Raw genomic sequence first — 17,776 nt, 5'->3', positions numbered from 1 at the left:
CACATGCGTGAAACCAAATTATGTTTCCTTCCAAGTCTGAAACATAGAAAATAATATACCATGTCAGCTGACCCCCCCAAAAAAATTGTAGGTGAGCTGACCCTCCCTGAAGAGGGACATGAGGATATCTTATGCACTGATCCCCAAACTCAAGCCTCCAAAGTCAGAAGAAGATGACGGAAGGGAATGGCAATTAGTGTTTCATTTGGTGGATGATGGGGATGAGACACAGTTGTCAATAAGTGGCGTCTTGTTAGGTCAACAGAAGTCAGGTGGATGACCAGAGTGAGGAAGTGGACGCTACATTTCCGCTACGGCACACTGTGTGAAGCTTGTGTAGGCCGTTAGCGAGTCACACCCTGGGATGGCACAGGTGCCACCGATGCCAAGGATTGAAAGGGCACTACTTCCATCAGGATTTCTGCCACTACCTACATTAGTGGCAGCTACCCCCCCCCCTTTCTTCTCCTCCGCCTCCACCTCCTCCTCCACTGCAAACTCTGAATTCTCATGGGGAAGCAGCAACAGGCCTTGCTGAAATTAATTTGCTTGGGTGACAAAAAGCACAACGCCACAGAGCTGGGGCAGGGTATAAGGGACCAGGTTGGCTGTGTTTGATAATGGCCATAAGTTGCTGGCAGCTTTGTAGCTCGGCAAGCTCACACACATGGCAATCATACAGCATATATGTACCATGCACAACAAACATTCCGAACTTATACACTAATATAACTGAAAACCTAACAAACAAGAGTGGAATTAAACCAATGGCATGAACTTTTTAAGAACTCATAAATAACCAAATAACCATAACATATTTTATGCTGCAGCCTAGTCTGAAAATCAAACTCAAACAATAACAATAAAAACATGAAAACCTGGAACATAACAGACCCAGCCCTCAGCGAATCAGGGCCATCCCAGGGGCAGAAAACAACCTCTGCCCAGTGGATAAGGTAAAATTGTACATGGGGAAAATGCTGATATGGCCATGTGGATCCCACCTTAATGTCCGGGATCCGGCCATACCATGCCTAGGCCACGTGTTCTCAATTTTCTCCCAACCTCCCCCATTTTGCCTGAGCTACTGGTGAAGGTGCGCTGTGTGTGTGCCCATTTCCAAAAGTCATCTACAGCTGCCGTCGGTTTGGCAATGCTGCTGCAGCACTTGCAATTGCCAGCTAACAGACTATTGTGCGACGTCAGCAGGCGCTGGAACTCTACATTCTACATGTGGTCCAGGCTTTGTGAGCAGCAGAGGGCAGTAGTGGAATACCAGCTGCAACATGCTCTTGTATGTCTGACCTCTGTTAAGTTTTACACGCCTTTGGTGAGTGGCGATGTCACCATTATCAGCCGAACCATACCACTTTTGTGTCTAGTGAAACGCTGGCTGCTAACGATGAAGGCGGATGTCTCACATGTGGAAAAGGTGGAAAAAGGGGGAAGACATTACAAAGGGTAATAGCCAGAACACCATCAGTTCGGCTTCTCAGTGTGAATTGGATGGTGAGGAGGAGGAAGAGCAAGAGACAGTTGCCTACGCTACAGAGGGTAGTAGCAATAGCAGGTTTATTCTATCTGCTCTGCATAGATGGGCAGGAGAGGAGGAATAGGATAAGGAGAATGAGAGTCATCCTCTTGATGACGACAGCGAAGTCTTGCCTGTTGGGAATCCGGCACACATGGCTGACTTCATGTTAGGCTGCCTTTCCCGCAACCCGTGCGTTACACGCATGTTAGACAACACGGATTACTGGTTGTTCACCCTTATCAACCCCCCCTACAAAGGGAACTTCTCATCTCTCATTCCTGTGGTGGAGAGGACGAGCAAAACGATGCAATAACAGAATGTCCTTGTTTAAAAATTGTTTAGAAAATTTCCATATGACAACAGTGGAGGCAGAGAGTGGAGGTAAACCAATGGCAGGGCATGTTAATTAACACATAAATAACCAAATAACCATAACATATTTCACAACCATAAACCATAACAACAATTATAGTACAAACTATAATACAAACAAAAAACTATAATAATCACAGAACAGAATGTCATTTCAGAAATATTTACAGCTGACAATGCTAGTGGCAGAGTATGTAGTTCCTTGGCCAACCCAGAGTTCCAACAGAGGCAGGACAACACTCTACAAGGCCTAGGACAGTTTCATGACACCCCGCCAGCACCCTCACCCTGATGCACGGCCTAGTGTCACAAGGAGGGAAACATTGTGGAAGATTGTGAAGGAGTACATAGCAGACCGTGTAAGCGTCCTCGGTGATCCCTCTGTGCCTTACAACTATTGGGTGTCCAAGCTGGACATGTGTCACAAACTTGCACTCTATGCTTTAGAGGTGCTGGGATGCCCTGCCACCAGCGTTTTGTCAGAGCGGGTATATAGTGTTGCTGTGGGCATAATAACTGATAAGTGCATCCGTCTGTTAACTGAAAATGCTGACAGGTTTGAACAAGGCCAGGATTGCCCATGACATCTCTACTCCACCAGAGGAAAGCGGTACTGAATACACTGTATTCACATGCACCTTTACCACCACCAAAAAGGTTATATGGTTCGATCTTCCTTTTCTCGTCCTTCTCCTTCTCCTCCATCATATCAACATGCTTTATAGGCTGCCCTCACTGATAATGTTTTATTGGGTCAACAAAACCCTTGCACAGGTGCCAGGGGCGACACTCAGAGCCATTGCGGGCACCCTTACTCTTGAAGAAGTCTATGGTGAACCAATATGCCTGACAGTTTTCCTGCCATTCATCAGCGTCGGGTACGCCATGAATGGCACAGGCAGCACATTGACTGTAGGCAGGCCACTATAGCTAAATAATAAGGAACATGGAAGATCTACTACTGTATATTGGACTTTAGTATTCAGGGTAAATGATCATGTGGGCACTTTGCGATAAATAAGTGTGTTTGTGGTTGCAGTTTGGGCAATCAGTCTCTAAAGGGTTCGCCATCGCCTTCACTGTTTTAGAGGGTTAGCGCACCTGGAGGGCCTCAGCTACATTATTTTACTCTGTTTCCTTGAGCCCAGGGCCACAGCCTCTGCGTGAACCATCAGCATCATGGCCACTTCCACGTCCCATACTGGCCGCCTTCTTAATAGGTAATGTTATATATGATTAAAAATATCTAACACCTACAGTATTGTAGGATATGTACGTGTACATCAATCAATTAAACAGGTATTTTGGATGCGCACACTTTACACATAGGATGTAGCTCTGATAATGTCACAGACTAACATACACAGTCTGCGGATGAAGTACAGTATATGTTAGTAATATGTATGAAATGCACACACAGTAGATGTGGCACAAATATTTTACTTCTCAAAAAAATACACTATTTTCACATGTGGTACTGAATTTGAAACCGAGAGCCACGCGCTATGGACACTAGATTTTGAACAGATGATTTATTTTGTCGCTAGACACACAAATTTTAAATTTGAGTCAGTATATGTCCCAGTAATGAACAGAATATGGACACTAGATTATGCACAGATTATTTAGATTGGCGCAACAGACACTCTTTTCAAATGTGATAGAGCATTTGTCACATGAATCCACATCTCATGGACAGTATATTTGGCACAAAACAGTTAAATTTGTCCCAAATAGAAATAATTATCTGCAGAATTTCTGTATATATGGATGCAGACTAAATTCACACACACATGAGACCCAAAATACTGAAATTTGTCCCAAATAGAAAGAATTCTCTGCTGAATTACTGTATATATGGTTGCGGCCTAAATGCAGACACAGATGTGACCCAAACTATTGAAATTTGTCCCAATGTGGCACAAATTTGGTTAATTTCCCCAGAAAAATAAATTTCTATGATTGAGTGGTGTATATCTCACTAGCAGGCACACTCTAGTGAATAAGCCACTTTTTAGAATTTCTGCTATGCTAAACACACTGCTTTCTGATGGTGTACTGTAGATCTCACATACAGATGTACCATGTTAGCACTCCTGCTGTTCACTCAAATTTCTTAACTCATTTCATTATCTTGAGACAAAAGCCATTGAAAAGCAATTGAAGGTGTTTGCTTAGATAAGATAACCAAACTCAGAAATCTCAGAAAAAAAGGAGTGTTAACCATGTTACATCGGTATGTAATATTTCTTTCTTTTGAAAGCTTTTTGGTACTTAACACAGCAATTTTCCAGCACTGCAGACGCCAGTCCCTAATACTGCTGAATTTAACCCTTGTTAAAAAAAATAAAATGCTGCACTGCTGTCAAACACACACTTTAGTCCTGAAGAGGACTGTTTTGTCTTTCAAGAGCTTTTTGGGAGTTTAATCGTTGTAATTTCAGCAAACCGCTATATGTCCCTGCCTACTGTCGGCTTTCCCTGACGCTGAATGATCCGAGCGCGGGACGTCGTCTCCTATATAAACTAGTACCATGTTTTCCGGCCAGCCAACCAGTGTAAGGTTTATAGCTAACATGGCTATGGCATTACACTGGAGGGAATTACTTACCTGTACGCTGATTGGAAGCTTCAGGAGGTGCCAAACGTGCGGGGTGGAGACTCGAGCAATGCAACGGGCACACGTGGTATTCGGCCGAGTAACGCCAAGTGCCGAGCATAGCGATGCTCGAGCCGAATCGGTACTCGGCCGAGCATGCTCGCTTATCACTAATGAGCAGCTAAAGCAGCACCCCACCCTGTTAGTGTGGAGGAGAATGAGGGATCAGCTGCAGAGCTGACAGGTGACTACTAAAACGCTAAAACAAAATGCTAAGTGATTTCATGTAATTGCAGGGCTTGTCTCTGGTTAGCTGTATGTGAGAGGATACACATTGCTCTGGGGTAGTGGGGGAAGTTATCTGCAGTCTGATTGGTCTTGTCTTTCTCTGGTTAGCTGTATGTGAGAGGATACACACTGCTCTGGGGTAGTGGGGGAGGTTATCTGCATTTTGATTGGGCCTGCTAGTTCATGTGAGGAGACCAAGTGCTTATGGGAAGTGAGGGAAATACATGATGGCTTCAAGGACATGGCAAAGATCAATACAGGAAGTGCAGCAGAGGCCATCTTAGGAAGATGCTGAAATATAGGCACAGATAAATAGGGTTGATAAGGGCTGAATACAGACATCAGAAAGCTAAAATTAACTGAAAAATAAAGCTTCATGAATATCTTCCCTTCAGCATCACATATGTTAGGAATTTCATTTTTGGTAGTGAAATGGCAGTTACACTTTAATGTGAAGGAATTGATTGAAATATATCATTGCCCTTGAAATGAACAATCAACATTTTTTTTACTACTGCAACTCCTCACAACCTTCTGTACTTGCATATGCATGTGATAACTAAGTGCATGGAGAAGAATACTTACTTCTACTGTACTTGACAATCTGTAGAACAAATATAGGTATCCACTGAGTGCGGGCCCTGTCACTGTTACATTTACACTAGTTGACTGGTATCTTACTAGAAAACATTTTGTGTCTGCAGGCTCTTCCAATGTAAATTGATATTGCCTGTTATGCCTATATCAGTTCTGCAGATTTTTCGGCAGATGGTTGCTAATGAGCGTTTGTATGAAAGCTTGTTAGCGATCATGTTGCAGTGTAATACTGCTGCCGATTGCCCGATGGATGAGCAAACGCTCGTTCAACTGGCAATGCAAATCTTTTGACATGTTAAAAAATTATTGTTTGCAGGTGACAGATTGTGGTGTCTAATCATAATCTGCCGCTGGCAAACCACTATACAGCATAGGGACGAGCGGTGGCATAGCGATCACTCCTCCCCATGCCGCGGAAGAGATGACTTCATGTTATAGCAGCGGTCTCCTCCACTAGCGAGCAGTTGATTGCTGGGAGTGTTTTTGTGGGGTTTCTGTCCCTTCCTCCGCACCGCAAACAATAGAACATGTTCTATTTATTTATTTATTTATTTTTGCTGTGCGCACAGATTATGGACCCATTCAAGTTGAATGGGTGTGTATCCATCTGCGGCAGCCGCACGGATGATGCCCGTGCATTGGGGACCGCAATCCCAAAAATGACATGTTTTTATTGTAGATTATGAATTTATGTCTTAAGCAAATAAAGTTGGCAGACATCTCAGATTCCTTAAGTGCTTATTAACTCCTTAATTACCCAGCTAATTACCCAGTGACTTTTTGTCCTGTCTTTATTCCAGCTCTGATAATTTATTTATTTTTTCTTCAGTGTAGCTGGATGACAAGTTGCACTTTCTAATGACACCATTTAATAATGTATATAAAGTAGTGAGAAGCTGGAAAAAATTCTAAATAGGGTGGAATTGGGAAAAAACACAATAGTGCCACTTTTTAAGGACTATGCTTTTTACGGTATTCCATATGCTTAAAAATGACATGTTAGCTTCATTCTGAGGGTCAGGATGATTACAGCAATAACAAATTTTTATTCTCTTAATACTTAAAGAAAAAAAAAACTCAAAACGTATCCATAACTTTTTTATATTTATGTATACAGAGTTGTGTGAGGGCTCAGTTTTTGTAGGATAATCTATGTTTTTTACTAATACCAATATGGGGTACGCTGACTTTTTGATGACTATTTATGCAATGTTTTTTGAAAGGCCAAAACGGCCAATTTGATTTTTTTTCTGTCATGCTATTCACCATAACATGGCCCACCAGCAGCTGCCTCCATGCGCCATAGACACAGTACACACGAAAATACCTCATTGACTTCTATGGGAGAGTTTTATAGACACACTTATCAGGCTTAAAGGTCAGTTTGAAAACTGCAGGATTTTATGTTTTTTAGATATTGAAATGTAAAATTACAAATAACATCATCAAAATGATTTAAAAATATGTTTAACGAGGGGCGTGGTCGGCAGCTCATGGAGTAGGACACGCTTCATCTCAGCTCCTGTGCTTCAGGCTCGAGACAGCGGCTCAAAGCCTACAGAACCTAATCTGTGTCCATCCATCGCGCAGGGACTGTCACCCTAACAGAACCAGCAATGACAAAAACGAGGAGAAAAGCTGCATCAGGCAAATTGACAGAGTTTTTCTCTATCACAAGTGCAACCTAAGATGGCGGAGGTGGCATGCAGTGGATATCTGAAGAGCAAGGGCAGACTGCGCACTCACCTGCAGGTACTCAACCCCGGACACCCCCTGTGCAAGGGTCAATGGTGATTCACCCAGCTTCTCCTCATACCAACGCTGGGCCGTGGTCCTCAGATGGCGCAGCGGGAATAAATATGGCGGCTCTATGTACAAGCCACAACACTCCGCCTGCGCAACATTATGTGAGTGTGGGGAGACCAAAAGGGCAAGTTCTGACTATGGAACAACTTTATGGGGACTGTTCAACTATTGGATATACTCAGCCTTATCCTACTACTGGCAATGCTGGTTCTGACAGACTGGTTACACAGGCCTTTCTAGAGGCATTAATGGGTGATCTGAGAACATCTCTGCAGGCAGATTTTCGCGCCATGCTAACCCCGCTTCAAAATGAGATAGAAGTGGGAAGACGCACATCTCGCCTAGAATCCAAAATGTCTGAATTTGCGAAAGCACAAAGTTGAGTTGGTGGATAATACAAAATGAGAAAGATGAAGAAATATCTATACTCCGGGCAAAAGTGATAGACCTAGAGGATCGTTCCCGCCACAATAATATTAGATTCTGTGGAATCCTGGAAACGGTGAAGCCTGACCAGCTATAGTACATGATTTCCTAATCGACATTACACTTTTCCTACCCAGTGCTCCTCAAACTGAGCTCTTTATAGATAGAGCTCACAGAGAGAGAAAAAGGAAAGTTCAGCAGCTCTCACCTGCCCTTCCTTCAGCTGTGAGCACGGATAATCCGAATCAGGTAACGGGCAGCAGTATGCGAAAAAAGAAGTTTGAAGGAATCCAGCTCCACTTAGTAGGAATGTAAATTTATTTTGCTTGCAGTAAAAACTCATCCATCAGTTTACAGAAATAGCAGTCTTGTCTACGCGTTTCGGGCTACCAGAGACAATTCCAGCCCTTCCTCATGACACAGTTAGACATTGAAAAGTGAGACCTTTTAAAGGGGAGGGTGCACCTGTTTCCACTAATTGTCTGCACAGGCCTGTAACCGCCCCCAAGAAAAAGTACCACACTTTTAAATAGCTCTTCTCATGAAAATAAAAAATAAAAAACACAAAAGGACATTAAACCATACATATACATAGTAAAAATACCTATGCAAAGATAATAATAAAAAGGATACGCATAAAGTATATGCTGGATGTACATAAATTATTTAGCTAGAATAGTGGAGTGTACTGAAGCCATAATAGAAGAAGGGGTTTAAAAAGAAAGAAAAAAAAACCAAAAAGTGTTCTCAAGAATCTTGGACTATAATGTGTACATTATGGCTGCAGGATCAGATCCAGACGTTTATTTAAACCGTCTGGTTGGCGCGTATTCAATGCAAAAATCCAGAAGGACTCTCTGTTTAATAATTTTCTTCTGTGGTCTCCTCCACGTTTAGGCAAGAAAACTTTTTCTATGCCCTGTACTACCATGCCTGATGTGTCCCCACCATGGCAAACAGCAAAGTGCAGACTAGCTGCAGGTACATTGCGATTGCCATGGTGGGGCACATCAGAGATGTGTTTGCGTATTTTGGATTTAATAGCATTAATAGTACAGCCCACATACTGCAGTTTGCATATTGTACATGTAATTAAATAAACTGCATGGGTTGTGTTGCAATTGAGATATGTTTTGACTGGAAAAACTCTGTTATTTGAAGCTGAGGCAAAGGTCTTAGATATTAACATATGGGTGCAACAGATGCACCTGTGATGTCCACACCTATAACTTCCCTTGATCCTAAGCCAGATTGGTTGGACAGAGTGTGTATAGTAAAAGTCTTACTTCCAAAAATGATAAGGTGGGAGAACACCATCTTAAGTATGGATGAGGTATACCTGTGACAATGAGAAAAAGTAAGAACAAGTAACAAAGAACTCAACAAAAGCTTATGACTAAGCTCAAAAATAGAATTACTGTGCAAGTAAATTAGTACTAAACACAATGACAGTGAGGGGGGATTTAGATATAACATCATATAGTTAGGTAGATAGAACCCTCAGTAGCTAAAACTACTGGATTGAAGAGGTCAGAGACCTGAGAAGGTGAAGATATTCATTTATCTGGTATAGGGAGTCTCTTTGGGGTAGAGGCTAGATAGCTTCTCTTGTTTTTCTGGGATCTTGGGGTGCGCAGGGTCTCCTAGGGCGACACAGCAGGCAGAGACTTTAGAGATGATAGCTTCTGGACTATCTCCCAGTCCTCTCATGGAGGAACGACAGTCCAAACGGAAAAGACCAACGATAAGCGATGTTATGCTGACGTAGCCACTCCGTTAACGATTTCAAGGATCTGCGTTTTTCCAGAGTAGACTGAGCTAGATCTTGATAAACGGCAATAGTGCTATTTTCCCATTTCAGCGGTTCTGCTTGTCTGGCTCCGGTTAGTATGGCTTCCTTGACTGGAAAATGCAGGAACTTGCAAATAACGTCCCGTGGGGGTTCTGAGGCCTGCGGTTTAGGGCGAAGAGCTCTGTGTGCCCTTTCAATGATCAATTCTTGAACCGATTCCCGACCCAGGATTTGGAGGCAGATTTATATAACGGCCTGAGGGACATCCACTGGGAACACAGACTCAGGTATCCCACAAAACCGCAGGTTGTTTCTCCTGCCTCTATTTTCCTGTTCCTCGATTGCAGAGTACAAGGAGTTAAGGTGCTTCTGGTATTCAGATAGGCTGTTAACAGCTTCGGTCTGGTGAGTGATGATGGCCGCCTGGTTCTCTTCCAGGGCCTCCACCCGCCTGCCTATGTGCCGGACATCATCCTTAATAGAGGCAAGATCCAGGCTGAGGGGACCCAAGGCATCTAGGAGTGCTTCTTTGAGGTAGGATCGGGAGATGGGGAGGCTATCAGGGTCAGGGGAAGCGTCTCTTACCCCTTCTGTGTCGGACATCTCTCTGGCTGGTCTGGAATTGCCGCTTCTCGGGGTGCCGGGCGCCATCTTAGGTTCCTTGCTCACTGCCGCAGCTGCCGCTTTTTTAATAAAGCGATCCATTTCACCGGGCTGACTGGAGGAGCGGGCTTGACCTGCTTGATCAGACGTCTTTTGACTACCTATCTTGACCATTTTAGAAACCAGTAGGGCTGTTTAAACAGGCTTTGAGGGTAAAATCAACAGGAAAGCAGCGCTTCACATGACCGCTCGGCTCCGGCGCTAGCTCCGCCCCCCTGGATCATATATTTTTTGGGTTTTGGGAGGATTCCAAAGGAAAGCAATACGGGAGTTCTGGGTTCTGTTTTTAATTATTCTCGCTAGAAGGTTTCCCGCCTTGTTTGCCTGGTAGTAATACAATGCTTTGACCTTTTTTAAGGACAATTCGTATCTATGCAGCATGTGCTCCCCAAGCTGTGCCCTAAGGGAGCAGAGCTCCTCAGAATAGAGAGGAGAGGGAGATGCTTTATTCAGAATCTCCGTAGCTCGGATCTTGGTCAGCAAACTTGTAGTGGGTTGCTCTCTTTTCTTTTTGGCCCTATGCCTTAACTTAATGAGAATGCCCCTGATATAGGCCTTATGTGCTGCCCATACAATAGATGGGTTGTCTACGGAGTTTACATTAGTCAAAAAATATTCTGACAAAGCATCCTTTACCTCCTTTTGACATTCTAAATCTGCTAGTAAGTATTCATTTATTCTCCATGTCGGATTCGGAGGGCGGTTATATTGCTCAGAGATTTTTACTGAGACAGGGGCATGGTCTGATCATGTTATTACTCCTATATCAGAGTCTGTAATGGTTGAGAGAGAAGCTCTGTCCACCAAAACAAAGTCGATACGAGAATATGTTAGATGAAAAGGGGAGATGTATGTATAATCTCGTTCCACAGCATGGTTTAAGCGCCAAATATCGTATAAGGACAATTTGGATAGGAGATCCATCAATGAGTAAGTATTTCGTCTCGCAGGGGAGGAAGAGTCCAGGGATGTGTCTGGAACAATGTTGAAGTCGCCACATATGAGGACCCTTCCTTTCTGCACAGACTGTACTTTGTTAAATAGGTTGTGAAGGAAACGTTGGGAATGCGCATTGGGCGCGTATAGTCCCACTAGGGTATAAAGTGTATTGTTCAGATAGCATATGTGTATAATGTACCGCCCTCCGGGGTCGACAATAGAAGACACAGCGGAATATGCAACAGTATTCTTAATTGCTAATAATACGCCTCGCTTTCTTTTGTTGCAGTGGGCCTGGAGAATAACCGGGAAACACCTATGTTTGATGCGGTTGGCATCCGCAGCGATTACATGTGTCTCCTGGGCACAAAAGATATCACATTGCAGAGAAAGAGCCTCCCTCCACATCAAATTGCGCTTGTACGGGCTGTTAACCCCCCTTACATTTAAGGAACTAAGTTTTAGTACCATGAGTGGCTCGAATTGCTATAAACGCAGGAAGTTCATTGAAGTGGAAGGAGGTGCAATCCCCGCCGTGAACAACACATATCATGTATTTACTATGTAAGATAGTACTCTGCCGTAAACACATAAAAAACCAAAACTGGAAAATTAAAAATACAAACAGTGACTGGGAGGTCACAACAAACATTGCCCTAAGGGTAGGACAAGATAGAGAATGGGAGGTGAATGAGGCATAGATTGACGCCTCGACATCTATAGGGGGAAGAGTTCCGCCAATTGCCATAGGAGAGAGTAGTAAAACTACTGCTCCATGTTGGTAGAAATGGATTCAGGATGTGACCCCTTTAGTGCGCTTTCTTCCTTCTCCTATTTTCCACCAGTTGCCATTCTCCAGAAGTATGGTGACGTCTAGGAGCCTCTGAGGTCTGTAGGTCTTCCACTGCAATGTTCCATGAGGCTAGGGTGGCTTTCCCTTCTGCAACCGACCGAATCACCACAAAAGAGCCATCCCTGTGTATTAGAAGCTTAACGGGGAAACCCCACCGGTAGGCTATAGAATGTGCCCTTAGAGCGGTAGTGATAGGGGCAAGAGACTTGCGAAGCTGAAGCGTTGCCACAGAAAGGTCCACAAAAATTTTGACCTCAGCATACGGGGTAGGTAAAGTCCCCAGTTTTCGTGCAGCAGTGAGAAGTTGCTCTTTAATGTAAAAAAAGTGAATCCTGGCTAGTACATCCCTTGGGACATCATCCGGCAGGTGTTTGGGTTTGACGACCCTGTGTGCTATGTCGATTATAAAATTGCGGTCTGCACAGTTAGGTAGAAGTAGTTTTATTAACTTCTGGATGTAGGTCGTCAGTTCAGGTGTTGTAATATCTTCTGGGACCCCTCGCAATTTAAGATTTTTCCGGCAGGAACGATCCTCTAAGTCTGCAATTTTTGCTTTAAGCTGAGTAACCTCCTCAGAGAGGAGTTCATGGGTCAGGGTGTTGTGGGAGGCTGCAAATTCTCCCATTTTAATTTCTACATGTTGCATTTTGTCTCCCAACTCCCTAACGGTAGACTGAATCGGCACTATCGCTTTTGAGATCTGTGCCGTTATGGAGTGGTGAAATGCTAACAGCATGTCTTTTAGCAGAGTCCCAGATGCGGGTTGGTCTGTTGTTTGCAGACCCTGTAGCGCCTCATGTATCGAGGGCATGACCGTCTGGTCAGTGTGGGAGGTATTGCACTCACCCATGCCCCGGGGACCATGGTGCCTTGGTTTCTGCTTGTCCGGACTAGCAGTCGGTGAGGCCTGGATGTCAGCGCTCCCGGTATGTGCGGGAATGGTCCCCTCCGCCATCTTCTGAAAACCGGGCAAAGTCGCTGCTGGAGGAGACTCCACCGAAGAGACGCTGGAAGGATCCCGGTTATGCGGGAGGTAAGTTGGTGAGTGCGGGCCTGCTGATGAGGAAGGGCTGGAGCCAAGCGTGCTCCGTGCGCCATCTCCGCCGGCGCTCTCTTTGCTTTTTTCCTGAGCGAAAAAAAAGTCCAGCTTTCCTTGCTGCTTTAAGCTTTTCTTGCCTCTGGTCATCATGGAGGCATGTAGGGAGCTTGATAGGATGGTTGAGTACTGGTTTGGTGGGTGTTGATGGGGTCTAGCAGGACTGAGACGCTGTAATGGAGCAGGAGCTCAGAATCAAGCTGCCATCTCTCTCGGCTGCTTGGCCACGCCCCCCACAAACAACACTTTTAGCAATTTTAGAAACTTAATTTTGTCATTTGATTCAACATGTATGAACCAGAGAGACCGCCAAAATAACATCCCACAAAACCTATACATCTCTCAATGAAACTGAATCTATATCATGTCTGAGATGTCAGGTAACAGACGTGTGGTGCAGAGGGGAGGGAAGAGGAGTAGCCTTCCACTAGGGAGAGGGAGGAGTGGTAACCCCTAGCTTGCCTGGCACTAGCACCTGGCTGCCCTGACGTCCCTAGATGGGCTGCTAACCCGTAACACCGATCACGTGCCTTGTCCCTGGCTTACCCTGAAATAATCCCTAGGTAGTGAGTAGGGCAGTGAGAGCACTAGTCCTTATCACTGACACCTAGGGTAACAAAAGGGAAAGGACAAACACCACAAACAATCCCCAAAGCGAGACAACAACAAGAGGAGTGAACCAGAGATCCAACAGCAACAGTTTTACACCTGAGGTCAGAATAGAAGATCTGGAAGGAAGGTCTATATCTGGCAACAAGGTAAGCAGAAAGGGAGAATATGTAGTAGCTGAAAGGAAAATCTACAAATTCCTAACTAAGACAAAAAGGATCGCAAACCTAAGCAGGAAAACCTGGACCAGAATCTATTCTCACCATTAGGTCATGGATGGATCTCTTGAGAACCCGAGCGTGTAACCACCTGCTCGGACCTTCTGACCCCAGGCACAACAGGGTCAGCGATAGGTCATGACAATCTAGTTGTCTTTCTAGTAGAACAAGAGAACTAGAATGCCTCAATAGAAACTTGTCTTACTTGGTTGACTTGCCTTGTGGGGTTCTCTTTTGGGGTGCTCTAAATCATTAGGGAGACCAAAAAATATGCATGTGTATTATATGCCAGGCAACACTATTCAATATTGCAAATCGCATATCTTAATTCTTCTGGCATTGGATAGGATATCCCCTCTTTTATTTTTTATTTCTTTCAATATTAAAATTAGCTTCCAAAACAGAAAAGAATGCTAATGTTTTCTCATGTCAGTTGAATTAAGATATGTGATTTACATATACTCTTCTTAGAAACCAAGAGTAGTGTTGTCTTGCATACAATACTTATGCTTATTTTTTTCTCCCTAATGATAAAGAGGACCCCAAAGAGTACCTCAGAAGGCAAGTCAACCAATTGGGACAAGTCTTTCTTGAGACATTTTGGTTCTCTTGTTATTCTAGATGGAAAACGAGCTTCCATGTTTTATTGAGAGAAGTGTAAGCTTTATTTAAAGGATGTTTGTAATGGTCACGTACACACACACACAGGGGGGAGGGAAGTGACCACTGCGCTCCACCCTTACCCCTGGCCCTGCCTACTTGCCTCGCGAGTCCTAATGACAGGGGACAGCTGGACGGCAATCCCTAACTTGGAATAAGTGCAGGGATGACAGACAGACAACAGGACGTGAACGGACCGAGTCAATACCAGGAAAGCTACAAAGTACAAATGGAGCAAGCAGAGAATTGTCAGGAGAAGCCGGGGTCATAAATACCAGGAGAGACGTGAAGTACCAAAGGAGTCAGCAGAGGATCGTCAGGAGGAGGCCGGGGTCAGAATACCAGGAGAGGAGCAAAGTACACAAGGAGCAGGCAGAGGATCGTCAGGAATTCAGCAGGAGGTAAGTACGCCAGGAAAGACCAAATCACAGGTGGAACCTAAATTAACAGGCAACCTGTGGCCAGCAGGCTGCCTGTATTTATAGTGGGGAGTGAGGGTCATGTGACGTGGCCAGCGTCACATGACCGACAGACCAACCAGTCGAGCACCGAGTGATCAGCTCGGCACTCAAGGCAGACTAGGAGCAGGGAGCCACCCAGCTAGTAAAGCCACCCTGGGAATGAGGTCAAACACAGATCCTCATTCCCAAAGCTAAGCAACAGGTCTGCGGGTAATGGGGGACCGAGTGCACCTTCGGAACCCCGTTACAATGTTTTAATTTTCTTGCCTCCCATTCAGTTGAAGCTTGTTTTGGTATCTTTGTATTAAGTTGATCAAAAATAGTGAATTAAAGTTGCTGAAGATATTGGCTGTTTTTGCAATACTGAAAATATGTTCTCAGGTAAATAGGAAGGAGAAATAATTATACTTATTTGCTGCTCAGCAAGTCAGTAAATAGCAATGTGCACTACATTAATTTTACATAGCAGATTGGCAGGGGTTATTTTCTTTATGTCAACAGGCTTATGCAGCAAATCTGGAAAAAATAGCTGTCAACCACACATCTACAACTAGTTCTTTCAGGACAAAAGTCCTTAATCAGAAAAAGCAGGACAGGACTTTCTTTTCTGTCCTGGATAACAGAAACCAGAGGGATTCATTATGCTTGTTCATAGACCTCTATTATGACGAATTAAAACATAATGCCTCTAAAGCTTTCCATTTTGAACTCTGTCTTACAAATTCCGTTATTTTCCATGATAATCATGTTATAACGAAAAACAATGACAGAAATTGTAATGCTGATGTGAACTCGCCCTAACATCCATATCTTATTCAGTGGGAAATGGAGACAATCCACTGGCATCAAGGTACCTTAATTCTTCAAGCAGTTCTTCAAAATGCAATCAAGGTGGTACTTCACACCTAAAAAATTACATGATATTTACCCAGACTACTCTGATAAGTGCTGGAGAGAATGCGACAGAGTGGGCACAATCAAACATATCTTTTGGTCCTGCCCAAAACTAAAAAAATTAGGAAAAGATTTAGAAAGCCTCCTTCTGCTGATTACAGGAAAAAAAAAACATCCTTACACCAGAACTTTTCCTATTAAATATTGGACTGGAAAACCTTTCGCCAGATTGGAGATCTCCGATTTGCCATATAGCAATAGCTACAAGACTCTTAATAGCAAAACTTTGGAAAACAAAAAACACCCCAGAAATAAATGATATTATTTCTATAGTGTCAAAAAATTACATCGCTGAACAAGCTTTTGCCTGGCAACTCGGAAACGGATATAAATGTAAAAATAAATGGGAAAGTTGGCTTCTACATTTTCCAAACAAAACTTAGTCACATTTCCCTATCAAAACCACTTTCATTTAAACACAGCAATATACCCACTCAAGAGGACCTGAAGCCGAGGAGAACAAAACTGAAAGTCTGGATCCACCAGAATTTGGAGTAAAGCTTAAGTTTATAATATTATCTTTAAATGAATCTTTTTTTTTTTTTTTATATATTCTTTATTTTTAAATTTTCAATAAGAAGAACAATGCAACATGACATACATGCATGGCCATGAAGAATCAACATCTGTTATTACAGCTGAGTATCAGACAATGGTCTGAATATTAACAATTCCGGATTCTTTATCTTGTACAGTCATGGATACGTCTCATAGCAAGGGAGGCTAAGTACCGAAAAAGCGTTGGATAGTTTAATACAATCCCTTAATCACTTTTGTTGGTGCTATTAAAGAGAAACGTATATAATAGGCCAGATCATTAAAAAATATTAGACAATAAAGAAAGAAGAAAAACCACAGAGAAGAGAGACAGGGAAGACAGGGAGGGAAAGAGGAGGGGGGGGACCTTGATCCATTGATCCATTGTGTTTTATCCTAAGTTATGAGTTGCTATCGCCAGGAGTTGCCTCTTTCAGCGATATCCATGGGCCCCACATTTCCAGATACCTATCATGAGTCCTGTTGATCCAACTGCTCATCTCTTCAAACCTACAAATTTGATTAACCTTGGCCTTCCATTCAGATACGGAGGGGGGGGTCTGCATCCAGCCAGTGTAGAGGAATTATTATTTTTGCAGCTGCAAGAAGATAGGATACTAGGTTCCTCTTGGATGGTTTATATTCAGATGTGGGGAGAGACAAAACTATCGTTTCTAGTTTAAGCTTGAAATTTGGTGTTGTAAATTTTTGGATTATTACTTCTATTTCTTCCCAATACTTTTTTATGCGGGGACATTCCCACCAAATATGTGATAATGTGCCAACTCCTCCTCCGCATCTCCAGCACTCCCTCGCTTCCGTTAAACCCCACCTTGAAGAGAAAGGGGTTCTATACCATCTTGATAGCATTTTGAAATGATTCTCCTGTAGGCGAATACATGTTGAGAATCCATGCGAGTGTGCTAGCACTCTTTTGACCTCAGCATCATTAAGAACCTTGTTCAATTCTTTTTCCCACTCCCTAAGATATAGTGGTTTCAGTGATTCGCCCAGGCCTACCACCAAAGGATAGAGCTTTGCAATTTTCCTTGTGCCAGTAATTGGTGAGCATATCAATTTCTCAAATTCAGTCAAATGCCCACGGACAGAGTACTGCTCTTTCAGTTCCCCGCACACAGCTCTGATATGTGACTTCATGAGGAAAAACCCAGATGAGTCTACGACTGCGCTTGGGAGCACTTCAAGAATGGAAGATTCCACTTCAGGTGTGACATCCCTAAACCTGATTGATGTTAGGTGCGACCATATCTGTGGCTTGTCCCTACTACTTTTATCTAGAAGGTCTGGGATAAGGCATACTGGCATCAGGGGAGATGGGTTGGGTGCAAGTATTTTGCTCAATTCTCTCCAG

Source organism: Bufo bufo, chromosome 3 (assembly GCF_905171765.1).
Source record: "Bufo bufo chromosome 3, aBufBuf1.1, whole genome shotgun sequence".
Lineage (NCBI taxonomy): Eukaryota > Metazoa > Chordata > Amphibia > Anura > Bufonidae > Bufo > Bufo bufo.
This window is presented reverse-complemented; position numbering follows the sequence as displayed.